This window comes from Castor canadensis, chromosome 14, assembly GCF_047511655.1.
Source record: "Castor canadensis chromosome 14, mCasCan1.hap1v2, whole genome shotgun sequence".
Lineage (NCBI taxonomy): Eukaryota > Metazoa > Chordata > Mammalia > Rodentia > Castoridae > Castor > Castor canadensis.
In genome coordinates, this window is record NC_133399.1 from 54948027 (window position 1) to 54967867 (window position 19841).

The 19841-nt window shown below is 38.3% G+C and overlaps 1 non-coding gene across 1 annotated transcript; it reads right to left on the bottom strand.

Moving 5' to 3' along the window:
* Positions 1 to 11234: 11234 nt before the first annotated feature.
* LOC141416992 (U6 spliceosomal RNA) lies at positions 11235 to 11341 on the bottom strand. The gene has a single exon (XR_012441627.1). It is a non-coding gene; the product is annotated as a U6 spliceosomal RNA (small nuclear RNA).
* Positions 11342 to 19841: the final 8500 nt, after the last annotated feature.

Here is a 19841-nt window from a genome sequence, read left to right on the forward strand (position 1 = left end):
TTTTTTTACATTGCTTTACATAAGTAAATTTGTCTCAACCCTCTTATCAGTGCAGCAGCACTCCCTGTGCTCAGCTGCCTCTTGCCTCTCTGTGTTTTAATAAACTCTTGTTGTCTTGACAAATTTGTGGATTAACCTGTAGCACCGAAATTTTCTGACAGTTATCTTGACAAAATAAAAAACATTTTTAAGACAGTTTTTGTATTAAGCATGTTTTTAAGAACAATGTAATATTTTAAAGATAGTCTTGTTATGAGCTTAGAGAATGAGGTTTTAGTTTAACATCAGTACATTAAATTTTGACTTCACAAAACCTTTACTGTAACTGGATTTTAGTTAACTTAATCACTTATATAAGCATTTATAAGCTCTATGTTTTTATGACAATTTACTATGTACCTTTGTGACAACTTATTTTGTATCTTCTGGGGGAGTTTATCTTTTTTTTATTTAAAAGTATTTTTTTAAACCATATCTTTAATACCATATATATAGTTACTTGTTAAAAATAACTCATAAACACTTTTAATTTAGAACCTTATATTTGTGTGAAAAAAAAAAACAGAAAGAAAGCAACCTTAAAATTATTTTCTGTTTAAAAACAATTTATAGAAAGCCCATTTGTTACTAGACCTATGTATTATAAGAGAGAACTAAATCCCGGATTTTATTTACAATAGAATGAAACAGGCTGAGGTCAATTTTTAAGACTCCTGTGCTGGATGTGGTCATCTCCCTTGTTTTCCTTTTTTTTTCTCCTCTGGGCTGAGCCAGAGTGTTAACCCATGAATGCCTGCGTTCTAGTGAGAAGATTGAAGTAAGTTTGAAAACCTGTTTTCTTTTTCTTTTTTTTTTTTCTTTTATTATTCATATGTGCATACAAGGCTTGGGTCATTTCTCCCCCCTGCCCCCACCCCCTCCCTTACCACCCACTCCGCCCCCTCCCGCTCCCCCCCCTCAATACCCAGCAGAAACTATTTTGCCCTTATTTCTAATTTTGTTGTAGAGAGAGTATAAGCAATAATAGGAAGGAACAAGGGTTTTTGCTGGCTGAGATAAGGACAGCTATACAGGGCATTGACTCACATTAATTTCCTGTGCGTGGGTGTTACCTTCTAGGTTAATTCTTTTTGATCTCACCTTTTCTCTAGTTCCTGGTCCCCTTCTCCTATTGGCCTCAGTTGCTTTAAGGTATCTGCTTTAGTTTCTCTGCATTAAGGGTAACAAATGCTAGCTAGTTTTTTAGGTGTCTTACCTATCCTCACCCCTTCCTTGTGTGATCTCGCTTTTATCATGTGCTCAAAGTCCAATCCCCTTGTTGTGTTTGCCCTTGATCTAATGTCCGAATATGAGGGAGAACATACGATTTTTGGTCTTTTGGGCCAGGCTAACCTCACTCAGAATGATGTTTTCCAATTCCATCCATTTACCAGCGAATGATAACATTTCGTTCTTCTTCATGGCTGCATAAAATTCCATTGTGTATAGATACCACATTTTCTTAATCCATTCGTCAGTGGTGGGGCATCTTGGCTGTTTCCTTAACTTGGCTATTGTGAATAGTGCTGCAATAAACATGGATGTGCAGGTGCCTCTGGAGTAACCTGTGTCACAGTCTTTTGGGTATATCCCCAAGAGTGGTATTGCTGGATCATATGGTAGATCAATGTCTAGCTTTTTAAGTAGCCTCCAAATTTTTTTCCAGAGTGGTTGTACTAGTCTACATTCCCACCAACAGTGTAAGAGGGTTCCTTTTTCCCCACATCCTCGCCAACACCTGTTGTTGGTGGTGTTGCTGATGATGGCTATTCTAACAGGGGTGAGGTGGAATCTTAGTGTGGTTTTAATTTGCATTTCCTTTATTGCTAGAGATGGTGAGCATTTTTTCATGTGTTTTTTGGCCATTTGAATTTCTTCTTTTGAGAAAGTTCTATTTAGTTCACTTGCCCATTTCTTTATTGGTTCATTAGTTTTGGAAGAATTTAGTTTTTTAAGTTCTCTATATATTCTGGTTATCAGTCCTTTGTCCGATGTGTAGCTGGCAAATATTTTCTCCCACTCTGTGGGTGTTCTCTTCAGTTTAGAGACCATTTCTTTTGATGAACAGAAGCTTTTTAGTTTTATGAGGTCCCATTTATCTATGCTATCTCTTAGTTGCTGTGCTGCTGGGGTTCCGTTGAGAAAGTTCTTACCTATACCTACTAACTCCAGAGCATTTCCTACTCTTTCCTATATCAACTTTAGAGTTTGTGGTCTGATATTAAGATCCTAGATCCATTTTGAGTTAATCTTGGTATAGGGTGATATACATGGATCTAGTTTCAGTTTTTTGCAGACTGCTAACCAGTTTTCCCAGCAGTTTTTGTTGAAGAGGCTGCTATTTCTCCATCATATATTTTTAGCTCCTTTGTCAAAGACAAGTTGCTTATAGTTGTGTGGCTTCATATCTGGGTCCTCTATTCTGTTCCACTGGTCTTCATGTCTGTTTTTGTGCCAGTACCATGCTGTTTTTATTGTTATTGCTTTGTAATATAGTTTGAAGTCAGGTATTGTGATATCTCCAGCATTGTTCTTTTGACTGAGTATTGCCTTGGCTATTTGTGGCCTCTTGTGGAAAACCTGTTTTCTTAAAAGTAGCAGTAGAACAGAGTAATAATTTTTTACAATGACTGTATAATAAGAACAATCCTCAAGATGTTTACATGTTTATGTGTAAAAAGCCTAAGCAGTTTACAACAGGGATCTTTAAAACAAACACCCTGGTTTTTTTGTTACCTTGAATATCACTTTAACTAATAACAGCAGTTTCAGAACAATTTTGAAGATGCTTACACATACACAAAAATGTGTAACACATTATGCACAAAAGCTTTATAAATTAAGTATGCCAGAAAAAAAATGTCAACTTAAGTGCTCATGAGATGAGCTGGAATTCCAGGAGCAAATTAAATTTTGCCCAGTGTTTTAAACAAATTGATACACACACACACACACACACACACACACACACACATACACACACATACACACACACACACACAAACTAGAGTGCACTCTCAAAAAAGAAAAAAACTTTTAAACTGTACCCAGTGGGCTCTCTGGTGGAATGGTAGATGATGCATCTGTTCTCTTGTGAGTCTCCCTCTTTGGGACTGAATTTTTTGTTATCCATCCCTTAACCTCACTTGTGGCTATTTCCTGGAAAAGCTCAACCCCCCCCCCCAACTCTCGGAGGTGTCTCACACACTTTTATCTCACTCCTTTAACCCAAATAGGGTTATCATGGGGTCTCTGTGAGGTGATCAGTCTCTTCTTCAGCCTCCTGAGGCAGGCCTGAATTCAAACCCGGGTTCTTACCAGTCCCACGGGGGTGCTTCCCTCTCCTGGCTAGTTCCTGCACCTCACCTGGTTCCATTGTGCATCTGAGGCCTTCACCCGGACTTGCTGGGAGGGTGAGTCCCTCCTCCAGATCAAGCTGTCTGTTGGTGCCTGGTGGGATCTTCTCTTGGCAATCCCGGATGCAACCCAGTGACAAGAGAGGTGATAAATCACTGTCTCCGCAATCACAGATGAGCCCCCAAGAAATGTTGTGAGAATCTCAAGCTGAGATACGGGATGCTGAGGCAGATTAGCAGGAAGCAACATTTTATTGTACCCACACAGACCTAGTGGACTCGAGTCCAAAGGCTGAGCCCCAAGAACAAAGGAGTCTCATCTTATACCCTTGCAAGCAGGTTACAGAAGCAAAAAGCAAGGTCTAATCCATATATGGTTGCATGTAACTCTATTGGCTACTTCTCTCCCAGCGCTATGTGACCTTCTTCATGGTTCATTCTTTAAGCTTTATCTCTCTGCTATGCCATCCCTTCCCCCTGCTACATCAGAACATAAACTTCTCTGTTTCTTTTTTTTACCTCTCCCTACTACAAGAATAGGAATATAAACCTGGATTCTAAGCCAATTCTTTGAGATTCACTTGTTTCTCTGCATGTTTCCCACACATGCTAATAAACTGTTTTTTCTTATTAATCGGTCTTCACAAACAAAACAAGGGGAATCCAAGCTAAGAACTCAGAAAACATAGAAGGAAAATTATTGTTCCTCCACTATGCTCTTAATTACCTAAAGATATATTTGCTAAGAATATACAACCACTGTTCAATCAATACAATCTGGAGATTTTACAGGGAAGCAAAACTGTTAATGGCATGGTGCAGTCTGTGATCAAAAGACTTCTAAATTCTTTGTGACCCACACAAAGGATCCACAGCAGGACATGTGGGTGCAAATGGAGTTTATTAAAAGTTAGGAAAGGAAAATACAAATGGGAGCATGGTATGGCCCAGGTGGAATCTGGAGGCCAAGAGAGTGTGCTTTTCTCTTCCAGGTGCCTTAAAAATCTACACTAACCCATGGAAAGGACAGAACTTGGAGATTCCCATCCAGTAATCAATGAGTGGGGAGGGGCATGGGTGGTTGCCAGGGCAGGTGAAGGTGGTCCCTGAGCCAGAGATGGTCAGTCTGAAACTTTCCTTAATTCTAGCCTTCCTCAAATTACCCATGAGAGACAATATTTCCCCCAAAAAATCATTTGGTGTGGGGCTGCTGAGGGGGCTACAGTCAAACTTCAGTACCTACTTCAAGCCAACAAGGGTCAGCAGACCCTACCTACAAATGGAAAATATCTCCCCTATTTCTTTTCCTTGAGGCTCATATGGACACAAGGTGTCTGAATTACTACTCAGCACAGTCAAGTTTCCTCATGGATACCTGGGTTGCTCTGTTAAGATCAATAGCCCTGTTGCCTCATGATTGGGGTTCTAAAGGCTTTTATCCTGGAAGAGATGAAGCTGTTTTACAAGGCATGACCTGAACATTAACAATGATGGGAGCATCAGGAGGGGCCCTGCCAGGTGTAGCAGGAAGGATAAAGAATCTAACTTTTCATTTTGAAAAGTGACAGAGAGTCCTATGGTTACATTTCCTATAGCTGTTTATACCTATTGCTATTTTTGACCCTTGGATGGCCCTCTGGAAAGCCACTGTAGTGGGCAGTTGAGGAGTGTTTGTTTGGGGGTAATAACTATGTTAGAGACCATGTGTACCAGGGGGCAGCTGTCAGTGCAATTTGAAGGTAAATGTTAATAGGAGTTAGTTAGTTCTTTTTTTATTGTTTTTATAATCATTCATATGTGTATACATTGTGTGGGCCACCTCTAGGAGTTAGTTCTTTACAGGAAGAAGATTCACAGCATCTCTAAGCAGAAGTTAGACAACATTGACAGTTAATATTGCCTTTGTTTAAACAGAAGGCCTTGGCCAAAGACATGAGTTTGCCTTTGCCAGAAGCCTAGAAGGCTTAAATATTAGAACACATGCATAAGAGCCCTTTAAAAAAAAAAAAAAAAAAAACCCTCTCAGCTTTCTTTATTTTTAGAGGTCTGGCACAATTGACTTCATGTAGATCTGAAAAAGTCCCCTCATTTGCATAGTCCTTTTGAACTGTCTCAGGTGACTGACTGCCACTTGTTTCTCTAAGAAGTCTGGAGATGCCAACCACTCAGGAGTTGCATCCTTTTCAGCTATTTTTCTGAACAGTCGTTTCTGAAGATTTTGCCAGTTTGGCAGTTTTGTCCCCCGTAGCCAGGAGTAGCTTCTCCCAGAAAGTCATATCTTCTTCCGGAAAATCAAATTTTCCCACAGAAGAGAGGAAGTAATACATCAAACAGATCAGAAGTCAGTGTCAATGTGACCTTTTTGGCCAAATTAAGCAACAAAGAGATTTGTTAAAAAATGGCTCTTTGACTGGGCTTAATTAGATCTAATTGTCTGTCCCATAGAGGAAGCACTGATAACTTAAATTGTTGGAAAGTGTCAGCAGACCAGAGTTATAAAGTTTTATAAGGAAAATACAAAATGGCTCCAATATTTAAAAATGTCTGTCCTGTTGACAGATAGGCACTTGTCAGTTATTTTTCATGGGCTTGCCTGTAAATGCTCCTGAAGGATCAGAACTATAAGGACAATACTTAAAGTTACCGTGGTTAATAGTTTAGCAATTAATATAATAATATAGTACTACTAAACCTCTTTTATCACAATTGGGAAAACAGGCACAAACTTGTAAAAGGAGTTAAGACACCAACTTGGTACAGTGGTTTTGTTTTAATAACTCTATTTTAGAAGGCTTATATACTTGAAGAACACAAAGACACCTAGAGTGTAAAGAACCCAGTAGTAGCAACACAGTTTAAACCTTGAGTTTTGGTTACACAAAGTAACAAGTTAGTGGTTGTCAGTACTGTCAATACAGCATTAACAATTACAAACCCAAAATTTTCCAATGATTGGGGAAGGCAGTGTTAGTCATTTCAAATAGCCCCTGTTTTAATGTTCAATTGCTTATCATATATATAAAATAATGTTTATCTAGCCAATGGTAGATAAACCAATGTTCATCTATTGAACAGATGTCAGATAAACAATATTTATCGACAGACAGATGTTAGGCCTAAATGGCAGAATTTTTAACATTTGTCACGAAGAGCAGAAATGTCAAAGACCTTATCAGATAGAATGTACCTTAGATAAAGAAGTATAGCTATTTATATGTACACATTTTTAACTCTATAAATTATTTATAATATTTAGAACCATTTAAAAGAATTTTTATTTATTTTCCTCAGTGTTACCAGAAAAGTACCTTAGGGTTTTTGCATCTGGCAAGTGATTCCTTTAGGCAGGATGTGAAGAATAGTAAGTAATTTTAAATGGGCTATGTAAAGAGCTTGTCATTTTTTGGGGGCAGTGGGTCAGTAGAATCAAAACACTCCCAGTATTTAAGGATACAGCCAAGTGAATATGATGGCTTTCCAGATGCTGGCTTGTGGAAAGAAAGACAGGGAAAGGGAAGGGGGAAGATTGCCCCTTTCTTTCCACCGCTACACAAGAGCTCCTGAATGGAGCTCTATGCTGGCTGGTAGAGAGAGCGAGGAAAAGGAAAGGAGGAAGATTGCCCTTTGAGAGAGAGCAAGATTGGTTCCAAGATCTTTGAGACATCATTTTTATATCTTGGAAGTCTCAGTTGCAGGTCCTGTAAACCTGGCTTGCCTAAAAAAGCCTCCAGCAAGTGTCTTATGCATGAACAAACAGTGGGATACCCTGACTTCCTACCACTGTTCTCCAAAGGCCAGTCTCTTACACCCCTGCACAAAGGTTCCTAAATGGGATGCTGATCCTGAAAAACAGCCCAACTACTACAGCATTAGAACTATTATACACTGGGCAAAGAGGCTGATACCAAAAGCAACATGTAAAATGAAAAGATAACAATATACAAGAAGACAATCTGTTGAGTGTTAAAAAGGAAATATCTTAATATGAACTTTTGTAACCAGTACAGAATTAACTATTAAATCTAAATCACATCAAGGTAAGCTTGGCTCATATAGACTCATTGCACATGGTCAGTTTTCCCTAAGACCTGTGCCCTTTGCTTGCTGGAATAAGACGATGTGGACAGAAAGCTCAGGATTTTGACTGTGAATGAAGAACTAGAAATATGTGTACACATTAGGTTTGCAGTCAGCTTGTAAACTGAGATAAATGGGGAAACAAGTACATTTTTTAAATAAAAATAAACCAACAAGATTAATGTCTCAAATGATTAGATACAGAAATAGAGATAAAGGAGTAAGCATAAAGTTAGAAAACCCAATGACTGAGAGTCATGGCTTGGATATTGATACGAAATCACATCCTAGCCTGCCAATATTAACTAACAGATGGCTTGGGACACATTGCAGTGTTGTTGTTGACCTGCATGCAGCTCCTTGACACCAAGAATAACAGGCTCTCATTGAGAGTGAATGACACACATAATTTAGTATTCTAGGATTCTAACAGACTCCTAAAAAAAGATTTTATCATCCCTTCTGGAGGGTGAACTTTTGTTTGGCTTTGGTAAAATTTTGTATTAGCCTATAGCACCAAAATCCCTGACAGTTATTTTGATAAAACAGAAACCCATTTTTAAACACAATTAGTACCTTAAATTTTGACCTCAGAAAACTTTCTAGGCAAACTTTAAACTATAGCCAATCCAACTGCACATATAGATACTTACAAGCGTTAAGACCTTAATTTGTATCTTGAAACAACCTTTGTAAAAACTCAAAGTTAGATAACACTGCTTTTAACAAAACTTTTAGCAACCTTATACCTTTAAAGTCTCAGGAAGAAAATTAAATTAAACTATCTTTTTTTTATAATAGTAATCTACAAGAACACATCAGTTTATAAACCTAATTATAAAAGAGTTGAATGTAAATTACAGTCATGATAGAATGAAACAGATTATTGTCCATAAATTTTCTTTTAGTTCTAAGGCAGAGGATAGTTAGGCCTGGTTGGGATTAGAATTTTAGATAGGTTTTGAGACACTTTAACTTTATAAAAGTAGCTTAAGAATCATCCAAAAGAAATCTAAACACACACACAGATGTTTTGACCTAGGCATGCCAAAGAACATCAAATATAAACATGCATGCATGAGCTCAAAAAAAAATAAAAATAAAAATTCAGTGGCCACACTGGTAAGAGACAAAGACATATACAGAAAACATACACAATGACACAGAAAACAATCACATTAGAGTGCACTCTTAAACAAATCATTTCTTTGTTATTATGTTTAATAGGTTAGTCAGCTAGATTCTTAAGTAGTTTACAACAGATCTTTAACACAAATACTCTATTCTTTGTCTAATCCTTAACAGATTAATGTAATAAAATCATATTTAGAGAATTTAACCACAAGTTAATTATAATTTTCCTAGAGAAAAGCAAGATGGCGCTGGACATGTGGTGGCTTCATCATGATGGCAGCACTTCCTGTGACCACATGGTCTCTCCAAGGGGTCTCTCAAATGAAACACAAAGACATGTTACATGCAACATACAGTCTCAAAATAGCAATCTGTTATAGGAATAAAAGACACTTCCCTCTGAGAGACAGGTGTTACTGCCCATATATGTTAGTCATCCTAATGAAAAGACCAAATAATAGAAGCAAAAAAAAGGTTGGATTTGAACTCATGGCCTCACACTTACTAGGCATGCAAGTCCTTGTTACCTTCTCTAAGGAAAGGAGACTTAGAAACTATCCTTAGAATCTGGCAAATAATTCCATTAATCCCATCAGTGAATGGTGCTAGCTGTTGACAGGTGGAGCCAGGGCATGTGCTGTCTGAGCCACTCCCTCTGGCCTGCTAGGCCATGTGGCTCCCAACAGTGGCAGCAGCCTCTTGGCATGGGTGCTGCTGCTGCTGTTGCTACCAATACTCATGGGGCCCAGGCTGGTATCACAAGCCTCCCCCCTCCAAGCTGCCATTCCCAGGCTGGTGTTGATGGGTGAGGATAGATACTCTGGGTGCAGGCACATCCCCAGTTCCTCCAATAGGTAGCAGGTAGACATAAATGGTGGCCGCAGGAAGAAATCATTTTAATTTATTTGTTAACTCCACTAATCTCGATTTAAGACCAGGTAGCCAGAGCCCAGAGGTTATCACAGGAAGTTCTAAAGTTAGCCACTACCCTAAAGCTTAATTCAATTACTACCCAACAGTGATCCACACCCTAAACATCAACTATGCCTAGAACAGGAAGGTTTTCATAAGTGAATTTAACAAAACAAAGACCCAAACCAAGGTGCTAGCCAGAGCAAAGTCTAGGAGTCTCAAACAGAAATTCTCCATCAATTAGAGCAGGAAGTAGTAGATCACTCAATGTCTCTCTTAACAAGACAATGATTCTAAATCAGAAAATCACCCCAAGGACCAAAATGATCCAAAGCTAAGAGTTCCTTAGTAAATATTTTAACCTTAAAATCTGACTCCATTGTTCTCACTTTAGAGACAACCCGCTTTCAGTCTGTTGAAAGCATATTACCTTCCCAAGAAACTTTACTGTCACTTTTATTGAGTCTGATCCTGCCAGGGGCAAGAACTGAGGTAAAACTCCAAGGCCATTTTCTGGCAGCACCTCCTAAGGCAGTTTTAAAGCATAGTGCTAGTTGGGTGAGCCTCAATCACCCTCCAAGACCCCACCTGGCAGCCTACAGCATGGGGTAGGTTAGAGGAATCCAGCCTGAGTGGCTGGGGACGTGGCCACCATGGTTGATGGCTGCCATCGCTAGCATGCCTCCTGGGCCATGTGACTACCAGGGCCTGGGGGTTAGAGACCCTGGCAAGCACTCTCCACACAGTGCAATTTTGGTAGAGCAAGCCTCTCAGCTGCTGGGCATATGTGTAGCACTCATGGCACAGGGTGGGGGAGGGATGGGGGAAGGAAGAGAGCAGGGTGTTGTGGTTTGAAAGTGGCCTGCCTATTCTCTGCAAACTCCAAGCAGTGGGGCAAGCATGGGTTGGGTGGACAGAAACTGTTGGATCCTGCGGGCTAACTGTCCCCACAATGTGACCTGCAGGGAGGCCACATGTCAGCTGGACAATGCTGGGTCCCACAGACCTGATGTCTCTCAGCTGCTTTTACCAAGTGTGGAACTCAACCCATTCCCTTGGCTGCGCAGAAGGAAAAACAGAAAAAGGAGAAAAAATGATCCTTTAAAATATAAGGTCTGGGGGCTCACCATTTCTCCTGGCTGGCTCACCAAAAATGTTAACCACACTGGTGCAGTCTGTGATCAGGAACTTCCAAATTCTTTATGTCCCATGGGAAGAATCCATCGCAGGACATGTGGGTGTAAAAGGAGTTTATTAAAAGTTAGGGAAGTGATCATTCACAGTCAGTTACAGGTTGAACTCCTTGTTCTACACTTTCCCCCCTTCTCACTACAGCACTTTACTAAAAAAAGAAAAAATGTTAGGAAAAGAAAATACAAAAGGGAGTATGGTGTAGCCCAGATGGAATCTGGAGGCCAAGAGAGTGTTTCCCTTTTCCAGGTGCTTTTAAAACTTATGCTAACCCAGGGGAAGGACACAACCAGGTGATTCCCACCCAATAATCAACGAGTGGGGCAGGGCATGGGTGGTTCCCAGGCCAGGTGAGGATGGTCCCTGAGCCAGAGCGTGGTCAATATGAAATGTAGTATTTTTCTATGAGTCCCAAAGTTTCCCTAATTCTAGCCTGCCTCAAAAAAAATTATCTAATTCATAGTTTGTATTTAAATTTTGTTGGTTGTACTGGTAATATTCTCATTCTCATAGGTTTTTTTTTTTTTAAATATGGAATGCTTCACGAATTTGCATGTCATCCTTGCACAGGGGCCATGCTAATCTTCTCTGTATTGTTCCAATTTTAGTATATATGCTGCAGAAGCAAGCACTTCTCATAGGTTTTTAACTAATCCAGAATCCAAACGTGGATAATATATTGCACATACTGCATTTAATCATATCTCTTTATTATCCTCCGACCTGCTAAAAAAATCTCCATGTAAAGTCTGCAAGGCCTTTCTCTCTCTCTCTCTCTCTCTCTCTCTCTCTCTCTCTCTCTCTCTCTCTCTCTCTCTTTTTCAGTCTTGGGTGTTAAACTCAGACCTGGTACTTACCAGATAGGTGCTCTACCACTCGAGCTACACCACACCCTTGTTTGTCTTTCTTGACCCTCCTTGTTTTTTTGGTTTTTTTTTTTCATTTTCTTTTATTATTCATATGTGCATACAAGGCTTGGGTCATTTCTCCCCCCTGCCCCCACCCCCTCCCTTACCACCCACTCCGCCCCCTCCCTCTCCCCCCCAATACCCAGCAGAAACTATTTTGCCCTTATTTCTAATTTTGTTGTAGAGAGAGTATAAGCTATAATAGGAAGGAACAAGGGTTTTTCCTGGTTGAGATAAGGATAGCTATACAGGGCATTGACTCACATTGATTTCCTGTGCGTGGCTGTTACCTTCTAGGTTAATTCTTTTTGATCTAACCTTTTCTCTAGTACCTGTTCCCCTTTTCCTATTGGCCTCAGTTGCTTTAAGGTATCTGCTTTAGTTTCTCTGCGTTAAGGGCAACAAATGCTAGCTAGTTTTTTAGGTGTCTTACCTATCCTCACCCCTCCCTTGTGTGATCTCGATTTTATCATGTGCTCATAGTCTAATCTCCTTGTTGTGTTTGCCCTTGATCTAATGTCCGAATATGAGGGAGAACATACGATTTTAGGTCTTTTGGTCCAGGCTAACCTCACTCAGAATGATGCTCTCCAATTCCATCCATTTACCAGCGAATGATAACATTTCGTTCTTCTTCATGGCTGCATAAAATTCCATTGTGTATAGATACCACATTTTCTTAATCCATTCATCAGTGGTGGGGCATCTTGGCTGTTTCCATAACTTGGCTATTGTGAATAGTGCCGCAATAAACATGGATGTGCAGGTGCCTCTGGAGTAACAGTCTTTTGGGTATATCCCCAAGAGTGGTATTGCTGGATCAAATAGTAGATCGATATCCAGCTTTTTAAGTAGCCTCCAAATTTTTTTCCAGAGTGGTTGTACTAGTCTACATTCCCATCTACAGTGTAAGAGGGTTCCTTTTTCCCCGCATCCTCGCCAACACCTGTTGTTGGTGGTGTTGCTGATGATGGCTATTCTAACAGGGGTGAGGTGGAATCTTAGCGTGGTTTTAATTTGCATTTCCTTTATTGCTAGAGATGGTGAGCATTTTTTCATGTGTTTTCTGGCCATTTGAATTTCTTCTTTTGAGAAAGTTCTGTTTAGTTCACCTGCCCATTTCTTTATTGGTTCATTAGTTTTGGGAGAATTTAGTTTTTTAAGTTCCCTGTATATTCTGGTTATCAGTCCTTTGTCTGATGTATAGTTGGCAAATATTTTCTCCCACTCTGTGGGTGTTCTCTTCAGTTTAGAGACCATTTCTTTTGATGAACAGAAGCTTTTTAGTTTTATGAGGTCCCATTTATCTATGCTATCTCTTAGTTGCTGTGCTGCTGGGGTTTCATTGAGAAAGTTCTTACCTATACCTACTAACTCCAGAGTATTTCCTACTCTTTCTTGTATTAACTTAAGAGTTTGGGGTCTGATATGAAGATCCTTGATCCATTTTGAGTTAATCTTGGTATAGGGTGATATACATGGATCTAGTTTCAGTTTTTTGCAGACTGCTAACCAGTTTTCCCAGCAGTTTTTGTTGAAGAGGCTGCTATTTCTCCATCGTATATTTTTAGCTCCTTTGTCAAAGATAAGTTGCTTATAGTTGTGTGGCTTCATATCTGGATCCTCTATTCTGTTTCACTGGTCTTCATGTCTGTTTTTGTGCCAGTACCATGCTGTTTTTATTGTTATTGCTTTGTAATATAGTTTGAAGTCAGGTATTGTGATATCTCCAGCATTGTTCTTTTGACTGAGTATTGCCTTGGCTATTCGTGGCCTCTTGTGTTTCCATATAAATTTCACGATAGATTTTTCAATCTCTTTAATGAATGTCATTGGAATTTTGATGGGAATTGCATTAAACATGTAGATTACTTTGGGGAGTATCGACATTTTTACTATGTTGATTCTACCAATCCATGAGCATGGGAGATCTCTCCACTTTCTATAGTCTTCCTCAATCTCTTTCTTCAGAAGTGTATAGTTTTCCTTGTAGAGGTCTTTCACATCTTTTGTTAGGTTTACACCTAGGTATTTGATTTTTTTTGAGGCTATTGTAAATGGAATTGTTTTCATACATTCTTTTTCCGTTTGCTCATTGTTAGTGTATAGAAATGCTAATGATTTTTCTATGTTGATTTTATACCCTGCTACCTTGCTATAGCTATTGATGATGTCTAGAAGATTCTGAGTAGAGTTTTTTGGGTCTTTAAGGTATAGGATCATGTCATCTGCAAATAGGGATATTTTGACAGTTTCTTTACCTATTTGTATTCCTTTTATTCCTTCTTCTTGCCTAATTGCTCTGGCTAGGAATTCCAGTACTATGTTGAATAGGAGTGGAGATAGTGGGCATCCTTGTCTCATTCCTGATTTTAGAGGGAATGGTTTTAATTTTTCTCCATTAAGTATAATGCTGGCTGTAGGTTTGTCATATATAGCATTTATAATGTTGAGGAACTTTCCTTCTATTCCTAGTTTTCTTAGAGCTTTTATCATGAAATGGTGTTGGATCTTATCAAAGGCTTTTTCTGCATCTATTGAGATGATCAAGTGGTTTTTGTCTTTGCTTCTGTTAATGTGGTTTATTACGTTTATTGATTTTTGTATGTTGAACCACCCCTGCATCCCTGGGATGAAGCCTACTTGGTCGTGGTGAATAATCTTTTTGATGTGTTGCTGAATTCTTGACCCTCCTTGTAAAGTAAGAAAATTACCCTTAGCAACAATTTTCTCAGTTTCTTATTTTATCTCTGACATTGCTTTTTGTGATTTTTTTTCTTTTGCTGTGAAAATCTTAAAAATTTCTGACAACAAGGCTTCTAGGCTTAATATCATAATTAGTCAAACCTTCCCTATCACAAAATTGCAAATAAATGTCATTGATGTTTTCTCTTTGTACATTTTTAAGTTTGTTTTTCAAGCGTAGTGAGTGATCCACTTGGGATTTCTTTTCATATAAGGAATAAGGAAGATGGATTTTCCAAGATGGTGGCTAGAGGGAGGAAGCAGAAAGCGTGCCTCCTATAGTGAAATCTTGGAGAGACACTGGAGACACCTTGCAGCAAAACCACCGAGAAGACACAAAACTTTGACCCCTCCACACCTCCAGCTGGCGCAGAGCATCTCCTATTCACGTTAACAGAGAAACCAGGAGGGCCCCCGGGCCACCAGATGTCCACACCCAGACGGCTTGGGAAGACAAGAACAAGTTTACTGTCGATTAGTACACTAACGCTCCCTGTTTATACCTTTGTAACTTCCTTGATTGATTCCCTGTTTCATTTTCTCCTACTTGTCTGTTTATTTGTTTTTCCCTTTTCTTACTTCTTGCTTTCCATCTCCTCTCACCCTTCCATTCTAAATCTTACCATTGTTATTATTACAAGCTAGAAAATACTTAATTGCACACAGTACAGGGACAGTAACAACACCCAGGACAATGATGGGAAGACAGAAAAAACAGGGAAACCAGTTTTCCCACAGCAAAAAATTAGTACAAGAACCAGAGGGAAATGAAGAAAACAGATACTCAGATCCAGACTCCAACAAAATGAAGATAAACTATGCCAAAGAACCCAATGAAGCCCACAAGAATAATTTAAAAGAAGACATACTACAGGTACTCAATGAGAATTTTATAGAGATGATACTGGATATGGTCAAGCAAAATGTACAGGAGACACTCAAGAAATTCCAAGACAACAAAAATAGAGAATTTGAAAAAGCAAAAGAAATAAAGGAAACCATAGAAGCACTGTATAAACACCAAAGTGAAACAGAGAACACAATTAATAAACAGATGAATGAACTCAGGACAAAAATAGACAACATTAAAGAGGAAACCACCCAGGATATGGATAACCTCAGAAAAAAGAATGAAACAGAACTGCAAAACAAAACGGAAGGCCAATCCAGCAGAATAGAACAAACAGAAGACAGAATCTCAGAACTTGAAGATGAAATGGTAATCAAAGGAAAAACCGAAGAACTATTAATTAAACAACTCAAGACCTGTGAAAAGAAAATGCAAGAACTCACTGACTCCATCAAAAGACCAAACTTGAGAATCATGGGCATCGATCAAAGAAGGAGAAGAGGTGCAAGCGAAGGGAATGCATAATATATTCAATAAAATAATAACGGAAAATTTCCCAAATCTAGAGAAAGATATTCCCATACAGATGCAAGAGGCCTCCAGGACACCAAACAGACCAGACCAAAATAGAACTATCCCATAAACATTTTCGTAGTATTTAGAACATGTCCAATTTAAAGGTATTATATTAGTTTAGACTAATGATGCTCTTTTTGAAAGTTATTTAAGTAGTTGAATTTATATAAGATTTCTGATAAAACATACTGAGAGTATATATAATATGAAGTGTTTCAGAATGGCTACATGTATTATATTATCATTAAGACAACAAGCTCAGAAACTAGGGAAAGAACATTGAATGCTGTAAGAGAGAAAAAACAGGTAACATACAAAGGTAAGCCCATCAAAATCACAGCAACTTCTCAACAGAAACATTAGAAGCAAGAAGAGCGTGAGGTGAGATCTTCCAGGCACTGAATGAAAATAACTTCAACCCCAGGATACTCTACCCAGCAAAGCTATCATTCAAAATAGATGGAGCAATAAAAATCTTCCATGATAAGCAGAAACTAAAACAATATGTGACCACAAAGCCACCATTACAAAAGATTCTGCAAGGGATTCTGCACACAGAAAGTGACACCCAACTTAACCATGAAAAGACAGGCAGCACCATACCACAGGAAAAGAAAAAGCAAGAAAGTACACAGTAACCTCAACTTAGGTACACACAATCAAACCTTCAAACAACTAAGACAACTAAATGACAGGAATCACCACATACCTATCAGTACTAACGCTTAATGTTAACAGACTTAATTCACCCATCAAAAGGCACCATTTGACAAAATGGATTAAAAAGGAAGATCCAACAATTTGTTGCTTAAAGGAGACTTATCTCACTGACAGAAATAAGCATAGGCTTAGGATGAAAGGTTGGAAGAAGATTTACCAAGCCAATGGCCCCCGAAAACAGGCAGGAGTAACAATACTTATCTCTGACAAAGTAGACTTCAAACCTACATTGATCAAACAAGATAAAGGACATTCCATACTAATAAAAGGGGACATAGACCAAAAGGAAATAATAATCATCAACCTGTATGCACCCAATGTCAATGCACCCACTTTCACCAACATACCCTGAAAGACCTAAAAGCATATATTAACACCAACACAGTGGTTGTGGGAGACTTTAACACCCATTATCACCAATAGATAGGTCATCCAAACAAAAAAAAATCAATAAAGAAATCCAAGATCTAAAATATACAATAGATCAAATGGACCTATTTGATGTCTACAGAACATTTCATTCAACTTCTATACAATATACATTCTTCTCAGAAGCCCATGGGACCTTTTCCAAAATAGATCATATCCTAGGGCACAAAGCAAGCCTCAGCAAATATAAGAAAATAGAAATTATACCATGCATACTATCTGATCACAATGCAGTAAAACTAGAATTCAACAACAAAAGTAAAGACAAAAAACATGCAAACAGCTGGAAACTAAATAAGTCATTACTTAATGAAGAATGGATCATCAATGAAATAAAAGAGAAAATTAAAAGGTTCCTGGAAGTCAATGAAAATGAAAACACAACCTACCGGAACCTATGGGACACAGCAAATGCAGTCCTGAGAGTAAAGTTTATAGCCATGAGTGCATATATTAAAAAGACTGAATGATCCCAAATCAATGACCTAATGCTACATCTCACACTCCTAGAAAAACAAGAAAAACCAAATCCCAAAACAAATAGGAGAGAAATAATAAAAATAAGAGCTGAAATCAATGAAATAGAAACCAAAAAAACCATACAAAGAATTAATGAAACAAAAAGTTGGTTCTTTGAAAAAATAAACAAGATTGACAGAGCCCTGGCAAACCTGACTAAAATGAGGAGAGAAAAAACCCAAATTAGTAAAATCAGGAATGCAAAAGGGGAGACAACAACAAACACCATGGAAGTCCAGGAAATCATCAGAGACTACTTTGAGAACCTATATTCAAATAAATTTGAAAATCTAAAAGAAATGGACAGATTTCTAGATACATATGATCATCCAAAACTGAACCAAGAGGAAATTAATCACCTGAATAGACCTATAACACAAAATGAAATTGAAGCAGCAATCAAGAGTCTCCCCAAAAAGAAAAGTCCAGGACCTGATGGATTCTCTGCTGAATTCTATCAGACCTTTAAAGAAGAACTGATACCAACCCTCCTTAAACTGTTCCACGAAATAGAAAGGGAAGGAAAACTGCCAAACACATTTTATGAAGCCAGTATTACACTTATCCCAAAACCAGGCAAAGACACCTCCAAAAAGGAGAACTATAGGCCAATCTCCTTAATGAACATTGATGCAAAAATCGTCAACAAAATAATGGCAAACCGAATTCAACAACACATCAAAAAGATTATTCACCATGACCAAGTAGGCTTCATCCCAGGGATGCAGGGGTGGTTCTACATATGAAAATCAATAAACGTAATAAACCATATTAACAGAAGCAAAGACAAAAACCACTTGATCATCTCAATAGATGCAGAAAAAGCCTTTGATAAGATCCAACACCATTTCATGATAAAAGCTCTAAGAAAACTAGGAATAGAAGGAAAGTTCCTCAACATTATAAAAGCTATATATGACAAACCTACAGCCAGCATTATACTTAATGGAGAAAAACTGAAACCATTCCCTCTAAAATCAGGAATGAGACAAGGATGCCCACTATCTCCACTCCTATTCAACATAGTACTGGAATTCCTAGCCAGAGCAATTAGGCAAGAAGAAGGAATAAAAGCAATACAAATAGGTAAAGAAACTGTCAAAATATCCCTATTTGCAGACGACATGATCCTGTACCTTAAAGACCCAAAAAACTCTACTCAGAAGCTTCTAGACATCATCAATAGCTATAGCAAGGTAGCAGGATATAAAATCAACATAGAAAAATCATTAGCATTTCTATACACTAACAATGAGCAAACGGAAAAAGAATGTATGAAAACAATTCCATTTACAATAGCCTCAAAAAAAATCAAATACCTAGGTGTAAACCTAACAAAAGATGTGAAAGACCTCTACAAGGAAAACTATACACTTCTGAAGAAAGAGATTGAGGAAGACTATAGAAAGTGGAGAGATCTCCCATGCTCATGGATTGGTAGAATCAACATAGTAAAAATGTCGATACTCCCCAAAGTAATCTACATGTTTAATGCAATTCCCATCAAAATTCCAATGACATTCATTAAAGAGATTGAAAAATCTATCATGAAATTCATATGGAAACACAAGAGGCCACGAATAGCCAAGGCAAAACTCAGTCAGAATAATGCTAGAGGTATCACAATACCTGCCTTCAAACTATATTACAAAGCAATAATGATAAAAACAGCATGGTACTGGCACAAAAACAGACATGAAGACCAGTGAAACAGAATAGAGGACCCAGATATGAAGCCACACAACTATAACCAACTTGTCTTTGACAAAGGAGCTAAAAATATACAATGGAGAAATAGCAGCCTCTTCAACAAAAACTGCTGGGAAAACTGGTTAGCAGTCTGCAAAAAACTGAAACTAGATCCATGTATATAACCCTATACCAATATTAACTCAAAATGGATCAAGGATCTTCATATCAGACCACAAACTCTAAAGTTGATATAGGAAAGAGTAGGAAATACTCTGGAGTTAGTAGGTATAGGCAAGAACTTTCTCAATGAAACCCCAGCAGCACAGCAACTAAGAGATAGCATAGATAAATGGGACCTCATAAAACTAAAAAGCTTCTGTTCATCAAAAGAAATGGTCTCTAAACTGAAGAGAACACCCACAGAGTGGGAGAAAATATTTGCCAGCTACACATCAGAAAAAGGACTGATAACCAGAATATATAGAGAACTTAAAAAACTAAATTCTCCCAAAACTAATGAACCAATAAAGAAATGGGCACGTGAACTAAACAGAACTTTCTCAAAAGAAGAAATTCAAATGGCCAAAAAACACATGAAAAAATGCTCACCATCTCTAGCAATAAAGGAAATGCAAATTAAAACCACACTAAGATTCCACCTCACCCCTGTTAGAATAGCCATCATCAGCAACA